We start from the raw sequence: 16,348 nt of genomic DNA, 5'->3' as shown, positions 1-16,348 counted from the left end.
ATAATATACACACAGAAAGAGTACAAAGAAATTGGAAAGAGCTGGATTATTTAAGATTAAGGACGTTTGGCATGTTTAAAATATGGAAAATGCAGGTTTACTAAACTTGAAAAGAGTTGCTGATGGACACAAACTGAGACAGAATGTAGATGGATCTGAATGAGAATTATAATACTCCTAACAAAGGATGGAAAGGCTCAAGTGCAGCCAACACAATACAGAGATGCTCACAGCAGAAGAAAAAAGGATGAGGCAGGGAACAGGGGCCTAGAAATAGCAAGTTCAGTTGAATTATTTCTGCTTCAAGGCCTGACACATCTTGTGCAATTTTAGAAAGTTATTTTGCTCTACTGATTCACTTAAAAGAAATGGAAGCACAACTGCATAAAGAATCAATTAAACATATTAGCCTATTAAGAACCCTTCTCTTTCCCTTCTTTCTAGCTTCCCTAATGGACTTTTTTTTTTCCTCCCTTGATCCAATCGCGATTAAGAAATAGGCTATTAACCTCTGAGGTCTCACTTATCTGACACAAAACTCTGCTTTTTGCAAAATTTTTCTAGGGCAAGGACTGACAGACTTTCTATCTTTTTTTTTCTTTTTTAAATATTTTATTTATTTATTTGACAGAGATAACAAGTAGGCAGAGAGGCAGACAGAGAGAGAGATGTGGAAGCAGGCTCCTGCCAAGCAGAAAACCCGATGCGGGGCTTGATCCCAGGACCCTGAGATCATGACGGGAGCCGAAGGCAGAGACTTTTAACCCACTGATCCACCCAGGTGCCCCCAGACTTTCTATCTTAGAGGAGTCAGCGACAACAGTTAAAAAAAAAATTTTTTTTTAAATACTCCCTATTATTGGTTGCAGCAGAGAAAACCTCGAAACGACAACCCTGCACCACACTTCTCTCCCCAAACCTATTCCACTTGGTTTCTATGCCAATGATCATTCCAGTGAAGGAGAAATGTAGAAGATACCTTATGTGCTTCATTATGGAGTTCCACCCTATAATTTCCCAATCAGAGTTAGTTCAAGTTAGTTCAGGCTCAATCCTAACTTCAGGATTATAAAAATGCTATTATCCTTGGAGATCATGGAATAATTTTTAAAGCCGCATATATAAAATTTAGAGGCTAAACTCTCCTGTGTACAGTTTCATAACTTTCTTCCCTACTCTAATCTGTCAAACACAAGACAGAGTGTCTTATATTTATTTACTTAGAAAGATGTTAAAGAAACAATTTAACAAAATCTACAAATATCTTCACTATTAAATTATTAAGACATTCAAATAATTACCTGCTTGTGAAAAAGGAGTGACTCAGGACTAGCACCAGGGAGGTCTGCAATCTGTTTCTCCAACTGAAAGTAAGGACTAAAGCCAAACATATCTTCCAGATTCACAAAGCACACTGCTCGGAGCACCTGGGTGACTCAGTTGGTTAAATATCTGCCTTCGGCTCGGGTGGTGATCCCAGGGTCCTGGGATTGAGTCTCACATTCAGCTTGCTCACTGGGATGCCCATTTCTCCCTCTACCTCTGCCTGCTGCTCTACTTACTTGTGTTGTGCTCTCTTTCTCTGGCAAGTAAATAAATAAGCCCTTAAAAAAAAAAAAAAAAAAAAAGCACACTGCTCAATTCTATTCTTGTTATAATAAAACTGAATTGTTTCTATATTATTTTGTAAGTTAATCACTAATTATCCATTAATAATAGTTAATGCTAAAACCCAGTTTTAGCTAAATGCTAGAACACATTAGCATTTAGCATTTACCCTTATACAAAGTATAAGGGCTACTGACAGTAATAACTCATTCTGAAATTTTAAACATTGATTTCTAGATTCTTTACTCCACAGAGAAGTGGTACATTTTATTTCATTTTACTCCTGAGGAAACACGTACCTTTAGTCAAATGTTAGCTACATGCATACATGTCATGTAAAGAAGCCAATTTTTTTGAAGATTGAAGAACATCTATCTACTGAGCACCAACAGTATACACAGGCATGGGGGAATATGAAGCATTAGAACAGAAACCAGAAAATCTGTCTTTGTCTCCTAGGAACTATAATGCATTTCAAAGGGCAGGAGCTGTTCAAAAACAGAAAAACACAGGGCAGCAGTTATAGATGATATGAGTCATACATAACGTAAGGCCTCTCTGATCTATGGATTTCTGAGAGAAATTACTCTGACAGTGGTCAGAAATGACTTAATCTGGCCCTGGAAAGAAGGGTAGTTAGACAAAAAAAGGAAGACATTAGAGGGCGGTCTACTGTATAGTGGAACATGGTATTGTGAATTCAGCAAATAATGGGTAAAAGACCTTGGCTAGAATAATGAAAGGTTAATGTAGAGAAGAGTTAAGACTGGCAGGCTAACCAAAATGTGGATGGCTCTGAATGCCAGGAATTTGGGCTCTGTCTATAGGACAATGGTAAGCAATGGAAGAGTACAGTTAGTTCCCTGTATATGTTTAGTTCTTTAGTTCTAAAATCAATATTTAATATTTCTGAATCAGTATTCATTTACAAATCAATGTGTACATATAAGGCATTTTCAGGGAAATAGCAAAGACTCAGATTAAAGGCACTGCTTCACAGAGATTCACACACCAAGTCAGGGATGGCAGGTGGGAGGATACACTCTGGATAAATGCAATGAAGAGAAATCCGCAGAGCATCCAGATGCAAGTGAAAGTTGGAAATGCTAAACTTAGAACTCTAGGATGAGAGATGACCACAGGGCAGAAGGAGAGTAAAACGCCACTTAATAGCTTAGGACCTAGGCACACACACCCAAACATGCAAAGACATCAAAGTAAGTTTTAAAAACAAATTATTCACACAGTACAGGAGAAGCTGACAAAAATCAATGATTCATGAATACTCAAACTCTGTTATCTACAAAAACTCTGATCTGTGACTCAACAGTGATTTGCTGTAATCCTCCCTTTACCAATTTATTCCACTGCGCTTATCAAAATGGCTACTTGATTCTAACAGTATTGCAGTGTATCCACCCTGCTGTACTTTTCAAGTCATTAAGCTAGAAAAGAGGTTTAGGAGTATCTCCAGGAAAAAAAAACATTTGCAGGGGTGCCTGGGTGCCTCAGTTAAACAACTGCCTTTGGCTCAGGGCATGATCTTGGGTCCTGGGATCAAGCAGGGAGCCTGCTTTTCCCTTTCACTCTGACCCTCCCCCTTGATCATACGCTCTTCCTGTGTCTCAAATGGACGAATAAAATCCTTTAAAAAAATAAGTATTTTTGGGACGCCTGGGTGGCTCAGTTGGTTAAGCAGCTGCCTTTGGCTCAGGTCATGATCCCAGTGTCCTGGGATCAAGTCCCACATCGGGCTCCTTGCTCCGCGCGGAGCCTGCTTCTCCCTCTGACTCTGCCTTCCACTCTGTCTGCCTGTGCTCCCTCTCGCTCGCTCTCTCTGACAAATAAATAAATAAAATCTTTAAAAAAAAAAAAGTATTTTTAAAAATCGGGGGGCACCTGGGTGGATCAGGTGGTTGAGCACCTAACTCTTGATCTCAGCTCAGGTGTTCATCTCAGGTTCATGAGTTCAAGCCCCATGTTGGGCTCCATGCTGTACAGGGTACAGGGCCTACTTAAGGAAAAAAAAAATCAATATACAAAAATACTGAGATCATCCTTGTAAGAAATAATTCTGGATCCTTTGAAAATATCCTAAATAAGTAAAGGTGGAGAGAAAAGTCAACTAGGTAGTTCTTTATTAATAAACCTATTGTACCTTAAAGACCCCTTTTTTCCCATGAAGACATTATTTTAAGTGGTGGTTGGACTTCTAACCACACAACCCACTATAAAATGACTACCCAAAACAGAGGTAAATTTGTACAAGTGTAATGAAAAATATGACAATATTTTACAAGAACAAGCTATTAACATACTCATCAGAAATGCCTGCCCTTAAAAAATAGAGACAATTCAGGGCACCTGGGTGGCTCATGTGGTTAAGCATCACCTTCAGCTCAGGTTGTGATCCCAGGACTTTCATCAGGCTCCTTGCTCAGTGGGGGAGTTTGCTTCTCTCTCTCTTTCTGCCCTTCCCCCTGCTTGTGCTCTGTCAAATAAATAAAATCTATAACATAACACTAACATAACATAACATAAAATAAAGACAGTTCAATTAGAATAAGCAGAATTTTTAGTGAACCTTAAGGAAAGGGGCTGTTTCGTTTTCTATAGTATGCCTAGCAGTAGCACCTGGCACAAAAATATGCTGAATAAGTGACTAATGAGGAGCCTGAAAGGCTGTAAGGACTTTCAGAGGTTAATCCTTAGAATTTTCTTAAATAATTACTTCAGCAGGAATAGCCACAAATGTACTGTGATCAGGGTTGTCTGGGATGCTTACAAACATAAGGGAAGAAGAGCTACAGAAAAAAATGGAAGAGTTACAGAAAAAGCTGTCTTTAAAAAGAACCATCCTGTCCTGTGAAGTCAGCCAAAATAATACTACTCACATGAAACAGCAACAAGTGCGCTTGGGAACCATGGATTAGGAGTTTCTTTTTTCTTTTTTTTTTTTAAAGATTTTATTTATTTATTTGACAGACAGAGATCACAAGTAGGCAGAGAGGCAGACAGAGAGAGAGGGGGAAGCAGGCTCCCCACCAAGCAGAGAGCCCGATGCGGGGCTCGATCCCAGGACCCTGAGATCATGACCTGAGCCCAAGGCAGAGGCTTTAACCCACTGAGCCACCCAGGCACCTGGATTAGGAGTTTTTACTGCAGACCATTAAGAGGCTTAACAAACACACTTTTATTACTGTTTTGACATTGTTTTTAGTTTGGAAATCTTTTACCTGTATGGCATCAGCCTCCCTTAAAACCAACCTGGTTTGTAGTAGAAACGAATTTGGATCTAGGAGGAATCCAGCAATCAGTATCCATTTGCTTCAGGAAAAACTCAAGAATATCATAATAGCTGGTATTTACTGAGGGCTTCTAGTACCAGGTATTCTGCTAGACTCTCTACACACATCTCTGTTACTCTTCCTGTATGATATAGGCATAACTATTACGCCAGTAACTTGCCTAAAGTTAGGTAGAGACGAAAGGAAGAAAGTATAAATCCTCAACAGCCTAACTCAGGCTCCTAACCACTGTCCTTTATGTCCCTATTCACAACCAGTCTATTTTTCCCTTACAGGAAACATGCCAATCTGTTGAGTGTAGGAAGACAAAGTACGATGAAATATTTCATGGGAAGAGGGTAAACTGAAAAAAATTAAGTGAGGAGTCATGCAGTCAGACAAGATGAAAAGAGAATGAAATTGTTACTTAATTTTGGAATTCTTTCCAAAGCTCAATCTGTAAAAGAAAACGTTCTCAAAAGCCAACTCCATGGTCCTCCAAGGAGCCAGAGACTTTTTAACACATGATTTACAAAAGCAAGCACCTACACAGTCTTCATTGTGGGCTGGCACATAATTTACTTTTACTTAAATAAGGTTATCCAAAAGAAGATGTGGTATATATATATAATGGAATACTATGCAGCCATCAAAAGAAATGAAATCTTGCCATTTGTGACGATGTGGATGGAACTAGAGGGTATTATACTTAGCGAAATAAGTCAATCAGAGAAAGACAACTATTATATGATCTCCCTGATATAAGGAAGGGGAGATGCAACGTAGAGGGTTTGGGGGTAGGAAAAGAATAAATGAAACAAGATGGGATCGGGAAGGAGACAAACCATAAAGACTCTTAATCTCACAAAACAAACTGAGGGTTGCTGGGGAGAGGGGCTAGGGAGAGGGTGGTGGGGTTATGGACATTAGGGAAGGTATGTGCTATGGTGAGTGCTGTGAGGTGTGTAAACCTGGCAATTCACAGACATGTACGCCTGGGGCTAATAATACATTATATGTTAATAAAAAAAAAACGGTTATCCATTTCCACTAATTTTTCAAGTTTAAATATTGTTTAAGTTCATTCTCACTCCCTTTCTTTCTTTTTAAAAAATTTCATTATTTTTAGGGGCGCCTGGGTGGCTCAGTGGGTTAAAGCCTCTGCCTTCGGCTCAGGTCATGATCTCAGGGTCCTGGGATGGAGCCCCACATTGGGCTCTCTGCTCAGCAGGGAGCCTGCCCCCCGCCGCCTGCCTTTGCCTACTGTGGTCTCTCTCTGTCAAATAAATAAATAAATAAAATCTTTTAAAAAATAAAATAAAATAAAATTTCATTATTTTTAAGTAATCTCTACACCCAATGTGGGGCTCAAACTCATAACCCCAAGATCAGGAGTTACATGCTCCATGACCGAGCCAACCAGGCACCTCTCATCTCCTTTCCCCCTTAATCCTTCATTTCATTAAACCAACTTGTCCTAACTTTTTCATTTGCATTTAGGAACTCCAATACCTAAATTCACATAATCTAATATAGAAGAAAAAAAAGGGGGCAGGATTTCCAACAAAAAATAAAGAGAAGGTTACACACTTAACTGCCCTCCTCCCCTGTCTAACCAGAAAAATCTAGCCAATGAGATACTATTTAGTACTAATAAGGGGAAAGGGAGTGTAATAGTCACTATTCGGTGTCATGGATGAATTATTTAAATGGGAGTAAACAGTGAAGGAAGGAGGTAAGATTTCAGGTCTCAGTTTAGACTATACCAAATTCTATAGCTCTCCCATGGAGTGGAGCAAAAGAGCACTGGAAAATATTTTGGGGGTGCCTGGGTGGCTCAGCTGGTTAAGCGTCTGCTTTGGCTCAGGTCATGATCCCAGGAACCTGGGATTGAGCCCCACGTCTGGCTCTCTGCTTAGCGGGGAGCCTGCTTCTCCCCTCCCTCTGTCTGCTGGTGCTCTGTCAAATAAATGAATAAAATCTTTAAAAAAAAAAAAAGGGGGGGGAAGAAAATAAAATACACATGTGAAAACTTAGGGAAAATTATCATAATGTTCTAAACACTTAGCTTATATAGATTTTACAAGAGAATATTTAAGCTATCAGTTATTCTTCCTGTGGTTTAGAAAAATGATTTTTATAAATGATTTTTTTTTAAGATTTTATTTATTTATTTGAGAGAGAGACAGTGAGAGAGAGCATGAGTGAGGAGAAGGTCAGAGAGAGAAGCAGACTCCCCGTGGAGCTGGGAGCCCGATGTGAGACTTGATCCCGGGACTCCGGGATCATGACCTGAGCTGAAGGCAGTAGTCCAACCAACTGAGCCACCCAGGCATCCCTATAAATGAATTTTTTTAAGAGAAAGAACAAGTACGAGGAGGGGTGTGGGAAGGTGCAGGGGACAGGGACGGAGAGAATCTTAAGCAGGCTCCACATCCAGTGTGGAGTCCAAGATGAGGCTGGATCTCACCTTGAGATCTGACCCAAGACAAAATCAAGAGTCGGATGCTTAACCCACTGAGCCACCCAGGTACCCCTATAAATGATTCTTTTAAGAATGACATGCATTGGGACACCGGGGTGGCTCAACTGGTTAAGCATCTGCCTTAGGCTCAGGTCATGATCTCAGGTTCCTGGATCAAGCCCCATGTCAGGCTCTCTGCTCAGCGGGCATTCTGCTTTTCTCCCTGTCCCACTGCCTCTCCCCCCTATTCTTTCTCTTTCTCTCACATACTCTCTCTCAAATAAATAAAATCTTTAAAAAAAAAAAGAGGGGTGCAGTTGGCTCAGTTGGTTAAGTGTCTGCCTTCAGTTTAGGCCCTGATATGGGATCAAGCCCTGCATGAGGGAGCCTGTTTCTCCCTGACTGCTGCTCCACCTTTTATTCTCTATCAAAAGAAAAAAAAAAAAAACACCAGACAGACAGACATGCATTCTGTCTCACATTAGAACCTCATGTATCATATATGCACAAATTTAAATTAGCCTCCTTTAGGATTACCATGTTCTCTAATTACAGACAACATTATTACAGTATTACGGACATAATCAAGGTTTTCCAAAAACAATCAGCAGCCAGACACTGTTAATGTTTTTGTCTGGTTATGAGAAACTGACCAAGTATTTCAGTTTGCCAATATTTATCAGTTAGCTTCTCTCCCTGTCTGTGGTCCAACAATTAAGAAAGCAGGGTAGAATTGGACTTGGGTTTGAATCGGTTTGCTTACACACCCGATATTTTATCTTCACAAATTTATCTGATCTCTTTGAACCTATATCCTCTACTGTAAAATCCCTACCTCTTAGTTTGAGATGCAGATTAACATTAAGAGTTCACATTTACCAAGTGTTTGCTGGGTACACAGCACTGTTCTAAGTACTAACATAAAACCTATTTTTAAAGGCAGCAGCGTTCTCTCACTTTACAGAAGCAGCAGCTAAGGAAATAAGACAATTAGGTAGGCCCATGTTCACAAAGCTATCAGGTAGAGGAGCCAAGACTCAAAAGTCAAAACACTACCTCTTAACTCCTATCTACATGCTAACTGAGGTAATTTAGACCTCAGCATAGTGCTTGAGCCACAGGAAGCATTCAATAAAGGTTATTTCGATGACTGAAAATTTAAAGCCTCACGTATTTCACTACACACATGTCCCTCTCAACATGGCCCCACTGGTGTCAGTGAAGAGGAGATAGACTCACCTAGACAGGAAGGTGAAGATGAAGAAGTTTTAAAGAAATAATTTTAGGGGTTCCTGGGTGGCTCAGTCAGTTGGGCATCTGACTTTGGCTCGGGTCATGATCCCAAGGTCCTGGGATCGAGCCCCACGCTTTGCTCCCAACTCAGCAGAGAGCCTGCTTCTCCCTCTCTCTCTGCTTGCCTATACTCTCTCTCTTTCTGTTGTTCTGCCTACTGGTGCTGTCAAATAAATAAAACCTTAAAAAAAGAGAGAGAAATAATTTTAGTAGCTAAATATTTGCTTTGTAAATGTAACTTCAAGTTTTCAAATGGAAAAGCAGTTTTAATACTAGAAACCACAGGGAAATGTAAAGAAACTTTGGGGGAAATGGGGAACACCTTGAGAACAAGTAATGAACAAAGTGAGGCCAAGAAAACAAATATAAGAACAGGAAAAAACACTTCTGCCCTCTTCTAATGCCCTGTGCAGTCAAAAATGAATTTAGGGCTTTCTTAAAGCCTTAAAAAAAACTCTAGCAAAATTAGAAGTGCTGTGACTTGAACAGTCTGAATAGTCAGTTTATAGCAAGAAGACCCTAAATCTGGATACAAACACATAAAACAAGTGGCTCAAGTTCCAACACTTGCCATACTATACCTGTTAACCACCCTGGGGATCCTTAACTTCTAACCTTGGTCTTACCTGGGACACAGAGACCAAGGACCTTAAGTGACAGTCTTTAAGGTCAAGCTACTAGTATCAGAATTAGCACAAAAACAGATTTTATTGAGTCGTATTCAGTAAGTTTTCTTTCCCCTATGCACTTACCATAGTGTAGTTAGAGCTTCTTAAAAATACCATGCCTCAACAAACGAACAAAACCCCTGCCTCAACTAATTCCTAGCAGCAGGCCAATTTGATAACCAACTTTATTTAAAACCTCTTGTAAAGAAAAACACCATTTTTGTTTATCACTCTAGTCTCCCTATGCTTATGTTACCTGAATGTACTACTATTTGTTAAAGCAAATAAGCCCCTAGCCATCACCCTCAAATGCTAACGTTAAAAATAAAACCACACATCATTAAGTTAATTTCATATACTTATCCTTAAAACCATTCTCCTCTAGCCCATCAGGCCTATTTTTATTTCATAGCCCATACCACAAAACCTTTACTAGAGTACAAAAAGTATCTATCATGTGCAATTATAACCATATAAAATTTAAATTCAGGGACAAGCATAGGGGCACCTGGGTGGCTCAGTCAGTTGGGTGTCAGACTTGATTTTGGTTCTGGTCTGGGGTCAAGGGATGGGGCCCCAAAGCCAGCTTGGTGCTCAGCAGGGAGTCTGCTTGGGATTCTCTTCCTCTTCCCTTACCCCTCCCTTACGTGCTCTCTCTTTCAAAATAAATATAATCTTTAAAAAAATAAAGACCAAAAAAAAAAAAAAAAAAAAAATCCAAGGAAAAGCATAAAAGGGGATTTTTCCACATTGAAGAAAACTCATGAAATCTTCCAGCTTTCTGCTGAATGAATCCTTCTCTGCCTTTCTGGAGCTTTAATAACTTACTCTCTGTTAAGGCTACTTAGTATTAACAATCCACTACAAAAAGCTTGAAAGTCCAAAGGAACTTCACCCCTATCAAAAAACAAATAGCACCAAGAACTATTAGTCTTCATTACATTCTCTCAGCCTTGCAACTTAAATTTTTTCCCATCAACAACTGAGGGAACTGGGCAGATTAAAGGGGAACAGATCTGGCCTACTAAAGAGTGAAAAGAGCCATAGGAAACTTCCCATTACAAAAAAGTAAGCACACAGGCATTTAACCATCAATGGAAGGCCAACTTTTGCTTTCAATTCTCACTTCCAGCAATATTCCACAGTCAATGAAAGGTCAAATAAAGCAGCAATGGAGAACAGTGAGAGACTGATTAAAGTTACATGTGAAGATTTGGGGAGTGAAGATTGCTAACTCAAACATAACAATTGTTATGTTTAACAAACCAAACCGCCCACTCACCTTCTCCCCTTCTTCCCTGCACTACCTCCCACCCAGCCCCACCCCCACACTCCTGAACTTACAGTGGTCGAGTGTTTGTCCAAGCTGGCCTGGTTTTAGCAGGGAGGAAACATGCCTGATTTCAAGACTGTGAAATACCTGGTGGATGGGGCATCATGTAACGTTAAACAGCAAGCAGAGAAAGCATCACATCAATCAGTTATCATGAAGGCTGCTGCTCTCCTGCCACCAGCCTCCATGCCTCTGCATTACAGATGCACTAACCTAAAAGGATATATTCATCTTTTTTCTATACTTCTCTCTTTTCAGTGTTGTGAAAAATGACCAAGTTTATTTGGGCACAGAAATGAAGAAAAAGTTAGTATCTAAATCATTGTTTTCATGGCCTCTACCTTTTAAGTCTTTCTTAACTTTCAAGAATCCTCCAAAATTCACTTAGCTTCATTATTCCGTAACTGTGTGTGCCCTATTTTTATGGGAAAATACAGCCATACAGCTCTCTCGGCTACAACTACATTCAATCCTTCCTGCGTCTACTTCTACTATTTATACCTAATCATGGATAAAGGCACACTGTCCCAGCGAAAGGCTAGCATCCTCAGGCTCTAAAAAGACTGATTTCTCTAATACATATAGTTGGGATATCAGTGTGGCTCCAGAGTTTTATAACTAATCCTAGTTTTTCAGAAAAATTACAAAAGTCGTAATTGGCTGGAGAGATGGTAAGCATTCTTTCTAGAGCTCCTGTCCCTTACGTTAGTTATTTACATCTGAGTCATTTTAAGTTACAAAGGAAAACAACAATTGGGCACTCTTGTCTACCATAAACCCATCCTTGCACCCCTAGGCAACCCTTCTTCTGTAACACAACAGGAGATTCTGCCCCACAGCATGCCTATCATAGTTCATTTGAAATTAAAAAAATGAGTTATCTCAATTTAAAAGCCATTATTGAACTGACTAGAAGTTTTAAATATAGCCACTCTCCCATTCTCAGGAGTAGAGACTGACATCCTTTCTATTGTCTTCAAAGAAACAAGGCATGGCAGAAAATGCACATGTTTGGATTCAAAAAATCTACACTTGAATCTCAGTTTGGTCACAACTTGGCTATTTAAGGTTGGCCAAATCCAACATCTTTAAGTTTCAACTTCTGCTTCAGTAAAACAGGTATAAAACACGATTTACTTGAAAAGAGAGTGGGAAGGATGAAAGGAGATAGTAAACATGAAACACCAATACCTAAGTAGTGCCAATAAATATTAGTTACATTCCCTTAAAGAAATGCTGAGGTGAAAAAACTCTGAAGAATCCTCATTACAGGAAAGAAGAGAACACTTCCTGGAAGCCTCCTTTATACGTGCCACTTTGTTAAGCACTTTTTCATAATATCTTACTTAAATCTTAGATATCTTTTACGTATCTTCCCCATTTCCCTGTTTTAAGAAGGTTAACTAAGTAGGTCACGTAAGTGTTGACTTCTATTTGGAAGTCAGGTCTTTCTGACTCCAAACATTAGGTAGGCTCTCTCTGCAGCATCCCTTACATGGTTACTAACAAAAACACATACTGCTCTCAGTGCTTTTTTGTTGTTTGCTTTACTAGCAATAAGTTAAAATCAACTGGGAAGAAGTTAGCTGAGCAACTGTATAAACATAATCTCTTCTCCAAAGAGAAGACTATTTTAGATCTTAACCAAACCTACCATCATAGTTAAGGTTCACTATCTAAAGGACCACAACTATTTCAACAATAGTTGTCCTTATACGGAAACCACTATTTACAAAATCGAGGTCATCAGAGGTAAGTAAGCCACGGTACAGGTCACCCATGCATATACACTATAATATGATCCCCAGCTCTAACCAACAACTAAGACTACTGCTCAAAACCATCCCCAGCGGCCTTGGTGGCACCTGATTCATTCAAATAGGGTGCTATACAAATAGCACTCCTTACAGCAAACCCTTGTAAAAGTCTAAAACAAACCTACCATTTAATAAATTACTAACTTCATTTAAGATTAAGGCCCTAAGTAACACAGAACCTTACAATTCCTATGTTATCTAAAAATTTTTCATTAGTGGGGCACCTGGGTGGCTCAGTCAGTTAAGCATCTGACTCCTGTTTTCAGCTCAGGTAAGGATCTCATGGATTATAGGATCCAGTCCCATGTCAGGCTCCTTGCTCAGCAGGAAGTCTGCATGCAAGATTCTCTCCTTCTGCCCCTCCCTCCTCCTCCTCTCAAAATAAATAAACAAACCTTTAAAACTAAATAAAAATTTATTATTAGTATCACATAAATTATAGCTTCTCACAAGCTATAATTCCTAGCCAACTGACCAAATCTGTGAATCATTAAAATGTGTAGTAGAAAACTTAGTATTTTATTCTCCAGTATTTCACAAAACATATAGAAGTACTTCTTATAACCCCATATTAAATTGTAAGTATATTCTAAAACTTAAACTCCAATAGAGGTACGCCCAAAGCTTACAAAGCAAATGACTTACAACTATGGTTTTAAAGCTCTTTCTGAAGAACACCTTAAAGAATTTGATAAAAGCCTCTCTGCAGAAAAGCAAATGTCTATGCATATAAAACTTAGTATGCTACTTTATGGCACCCCATTAAAGTCCATCTGTAGTTCCCCTCAATTTATAAGGAATTCACCAGCCCCAGATAAAGACCCCTTATTTAGAAAGTTATTTACAGTTTTATAAAGTTTAACTCTGTTTCTTTCTTTTTTTTTTTTTTTAAGATTTTTATTTATTTATTTGACAGAGATCACAAGTAGGCAGAGAGGCAGGCAGAGAGAGAGAGAGAGGGAGGAAGGAAGCAGGCTCCCTGCTGAGCAGAGAGCCCAATGCGGGCTTGATCCCAGAACCCTGGAATCATGACCTGAGCCGAAGGCAGAGGCTTTAACCCACTGAGCCACCCAGGCACCCCTAACTCTCAGTTTCTAAATAGCATGGTCCCTTATGTGGAATTTACATTTAACAATTTATAATAAAATTTTATTTACCCACATTTTAAAATTTCTTCTAAATCCTCTGAATTCTTGTAATACTAAAAAGTAACAACAACAACAAAAACACCTCTGGTGTCCTTGCTCCACAAATATTAAGAATGCTCAAGATGTGTGGCCCTGAACTAGGGATGGCAGCGAGAATTCCAAGATACTGTCCAAGGCCAGTGACCTTGAGAAGTTTACAATCTAGTTGTACAGTCTGTTCTACTAAAACAAAACAAAAAATCACCTCCTTTACACAATTTATGGACCATTTTGAACAAAAACAGGTGTGGTCTTTAGGCTAAAGCCTTTATAATAGATAGGAAAAGGGATACTGGAGGGAAAAAAAAAAGCAGAAAATAGATCCAGAGAAAATAAAGAAGGAAAAACACAACCAAAAGTTTAAATCTTCTAAGTAATATATACCTAAGAATGTGTTTGATTTACCAGATATACCTGGCTTGAACACCTTTATAACCACTTCCACAAGTCAACTGCAGACTTGGGAACAAAAAAACCATTATACTAAATTTAATAAAATCAATAGCACAAAAATTACGCATTTCTATAAATATTCTACCTAAAAAAGTTACTGCAAACTATTAAAATAGTAAAACATTTTAAGCAGCTAAGAAAAAACAAAAAAACATGGCTGCCATGCTCTTACACTCCCATTATCATGCCCATAACAGAAGTCGCTAATTAAACCCACCACCCTTTCTCCATATTGAGCTTCATTTCTTTCAATATAAACTTCCAGTAGATACCAGAGTGAGCACTAAACTGCATCCATTTCTTGTCTTGATAATTACTTTTCAAATACTGTTCAAATCTTCTAATCGAAGCACCAAAAATTTATATATTTAATGTCAAATGAATTCATAATAAACTTCTTTTGACTTGTTTTCCAGAACACAAAATACTCTATAAAACATCAAATTCTGTTTGTTAAAGAGAACGCAACACCATGGTCAACATAACATTAGGAAAAGATATTTTTAAAAAATGTAACCCTCCACCCCCATGGAAAAGTTCCAGAAAACTGTATCTATTTTTTGGCAGCTCTCATTTTTGACCCTATTTGAATGAAACCAGACAAAATTACTCTTTCAAAAATCAGTAAAATTAAAACTAAACAAGTCTACATCATTTAGAGATATAATGATGTTTAGGAGTTGCCTGGGTGGCTCAGTCAGTTAAGCATCTGACTTTGGCTAAGGGTTCTAGGATTGAGCCTCTTCAAGCTCCCTGCTCAGCAGTCTACTTCTGTCTCTGCCCACAGGGGCCTGCCACCCACCAGCTCATGCGCACGCTCTCTTGCTAATAAATAAAAAAGTTAAAAAACAATCAAGTTCAACAAAAAATTATGAGAAAGAAATATTGATATTGTCCACATAGTTTAAAAGAAATACAATATTAATCAAATCAATATTAACAAAACTTTAAAGAGAATATATGTGACCATTTAAAATTTACCACTTCATTCCACAAAGAATTATGGTAGAACACAGATTCCAGATGTAGATGATAAAGAGGGAAAACAGGGGCACCTGGGTGGCTCAGTAGTTGCCTGTCTGCCTTCTGCTCAGGTCATGATCCCAAATTCTGAGATCAAGTTGGCAAGAGTGGGGCTCCCTGCTCAGTGGGGAGTCTGTTTCTCCCTCTCCCTCCCTCCCACTCATGCACGCACAAGCTCACTTTCTCTCTCAAATAAATAAAAAATCTTATTTAAAAAAAAAGAAGAAGAAGGGAATAAAAGCATCCCCAGAATTCTAGGGATTGCATTACAGGTGGGTGATGCTTAGGACAAAGTAAACTAATAGGAAGGAGCGAAAATCTGGATTCAGGAAGTTGTATGAAAGCACTGTGAGTTAAGCAAGAAAAACGCTAGCAATGAAAAATACATAGGATTCCATGGATAAACCATGAGGTACCAGCTTCCTAGCCTTAATAGCAGGATTCGAGTCTTTTATAAACACAGGCAAGGTTAACAGATGACAACACAATGTCAGGAATATAAGCATCATAAAAAGGGGCATTTCCCGATGCCACCTCTAACCTCAATGGTACTAATACTAAAGATAATAGCTTTCAGGAAGTATCTGTTAGTGCCCATTAGGGAAACTAAAATGTATCTTTTTTTTTTTAATATTCATTTTTAAGTAATTTCCACACTCAACAGAGGACTCAAATTCACAACCCCAAGATCAAGAGCTGCATGGTTTATTGACTGAGCCAGCCAGGTGACCCAGAAACTAAAGTACATTTTAAAATACTTTTTTTCCTACTGTTCTTCGAGCAGAAACTCTACGGTAGGCATGACCGCAAATTATGTATATCCTACAAATCATAGACCTCCTCATATATACCCATGCAGTCCTTGTACATTATTTCCTGTAATTTTAAGTGTAAGATGGTTTGAAAAAGCTTTGTACTACTTTTACAAGTACGAAAGCATAATAAACATTCCTGCTCAAGACCTTTTTTCTCCCTAAAACAGGAGTTAAACATCAGCCAGCTATAAAGAAACGAGACTACACATTGGCCCTTAAAAATACATTCTCATGGTGCTTTTTCATTTGGATAGGCCACTCATTTGAAGGAAAATGAATTTAAAATTTGCCTAAGTTGCCAAACTACAAACGGAGACTTAAAAAAAAGACAACTGTATTCCCTAAGACAAACTATTTTGAATGACAGAAAAGTAAGATTAATATCTGAGCAGTTATTGGT

The 16,348-nt window shown here is 38.7% G+C and overlaps 1 protein-coding gene across 1 annotated transcript in view; it reads right to left on the bottom strand.

The window, feature by feature from the left end:
* Positions 1 to 16,348, bottom strand: part of JMY (junction mediating and regulatory protein, p53 cofactor) — a 115,795-nt gene that overhangs the window by 98,014 nt on the left and 1,433 nt on the right. The gene's annotated exons all lie outside the window — the stretch shown is intronic.

The sequence above is a fragment of the Mustela lutreola genome, chromosome 5 (genome assembly GCF_030435805.1).
Source record: "Mustela lutreola isolate mMusLut2 chromosome 5, mMusLut2.pri, whole genome shotgun sequence".
Lineage (NCBI taxonomy): Eukaryota > Metazoa > Chordata > Mammalia > Carnivora > Mustelidae > Mustela > Mustela lutreola.
Note: the sequence above shows the minus strand (reverse complement) of the source record. Positions and strands in the feature narration are given on the sequence as shown.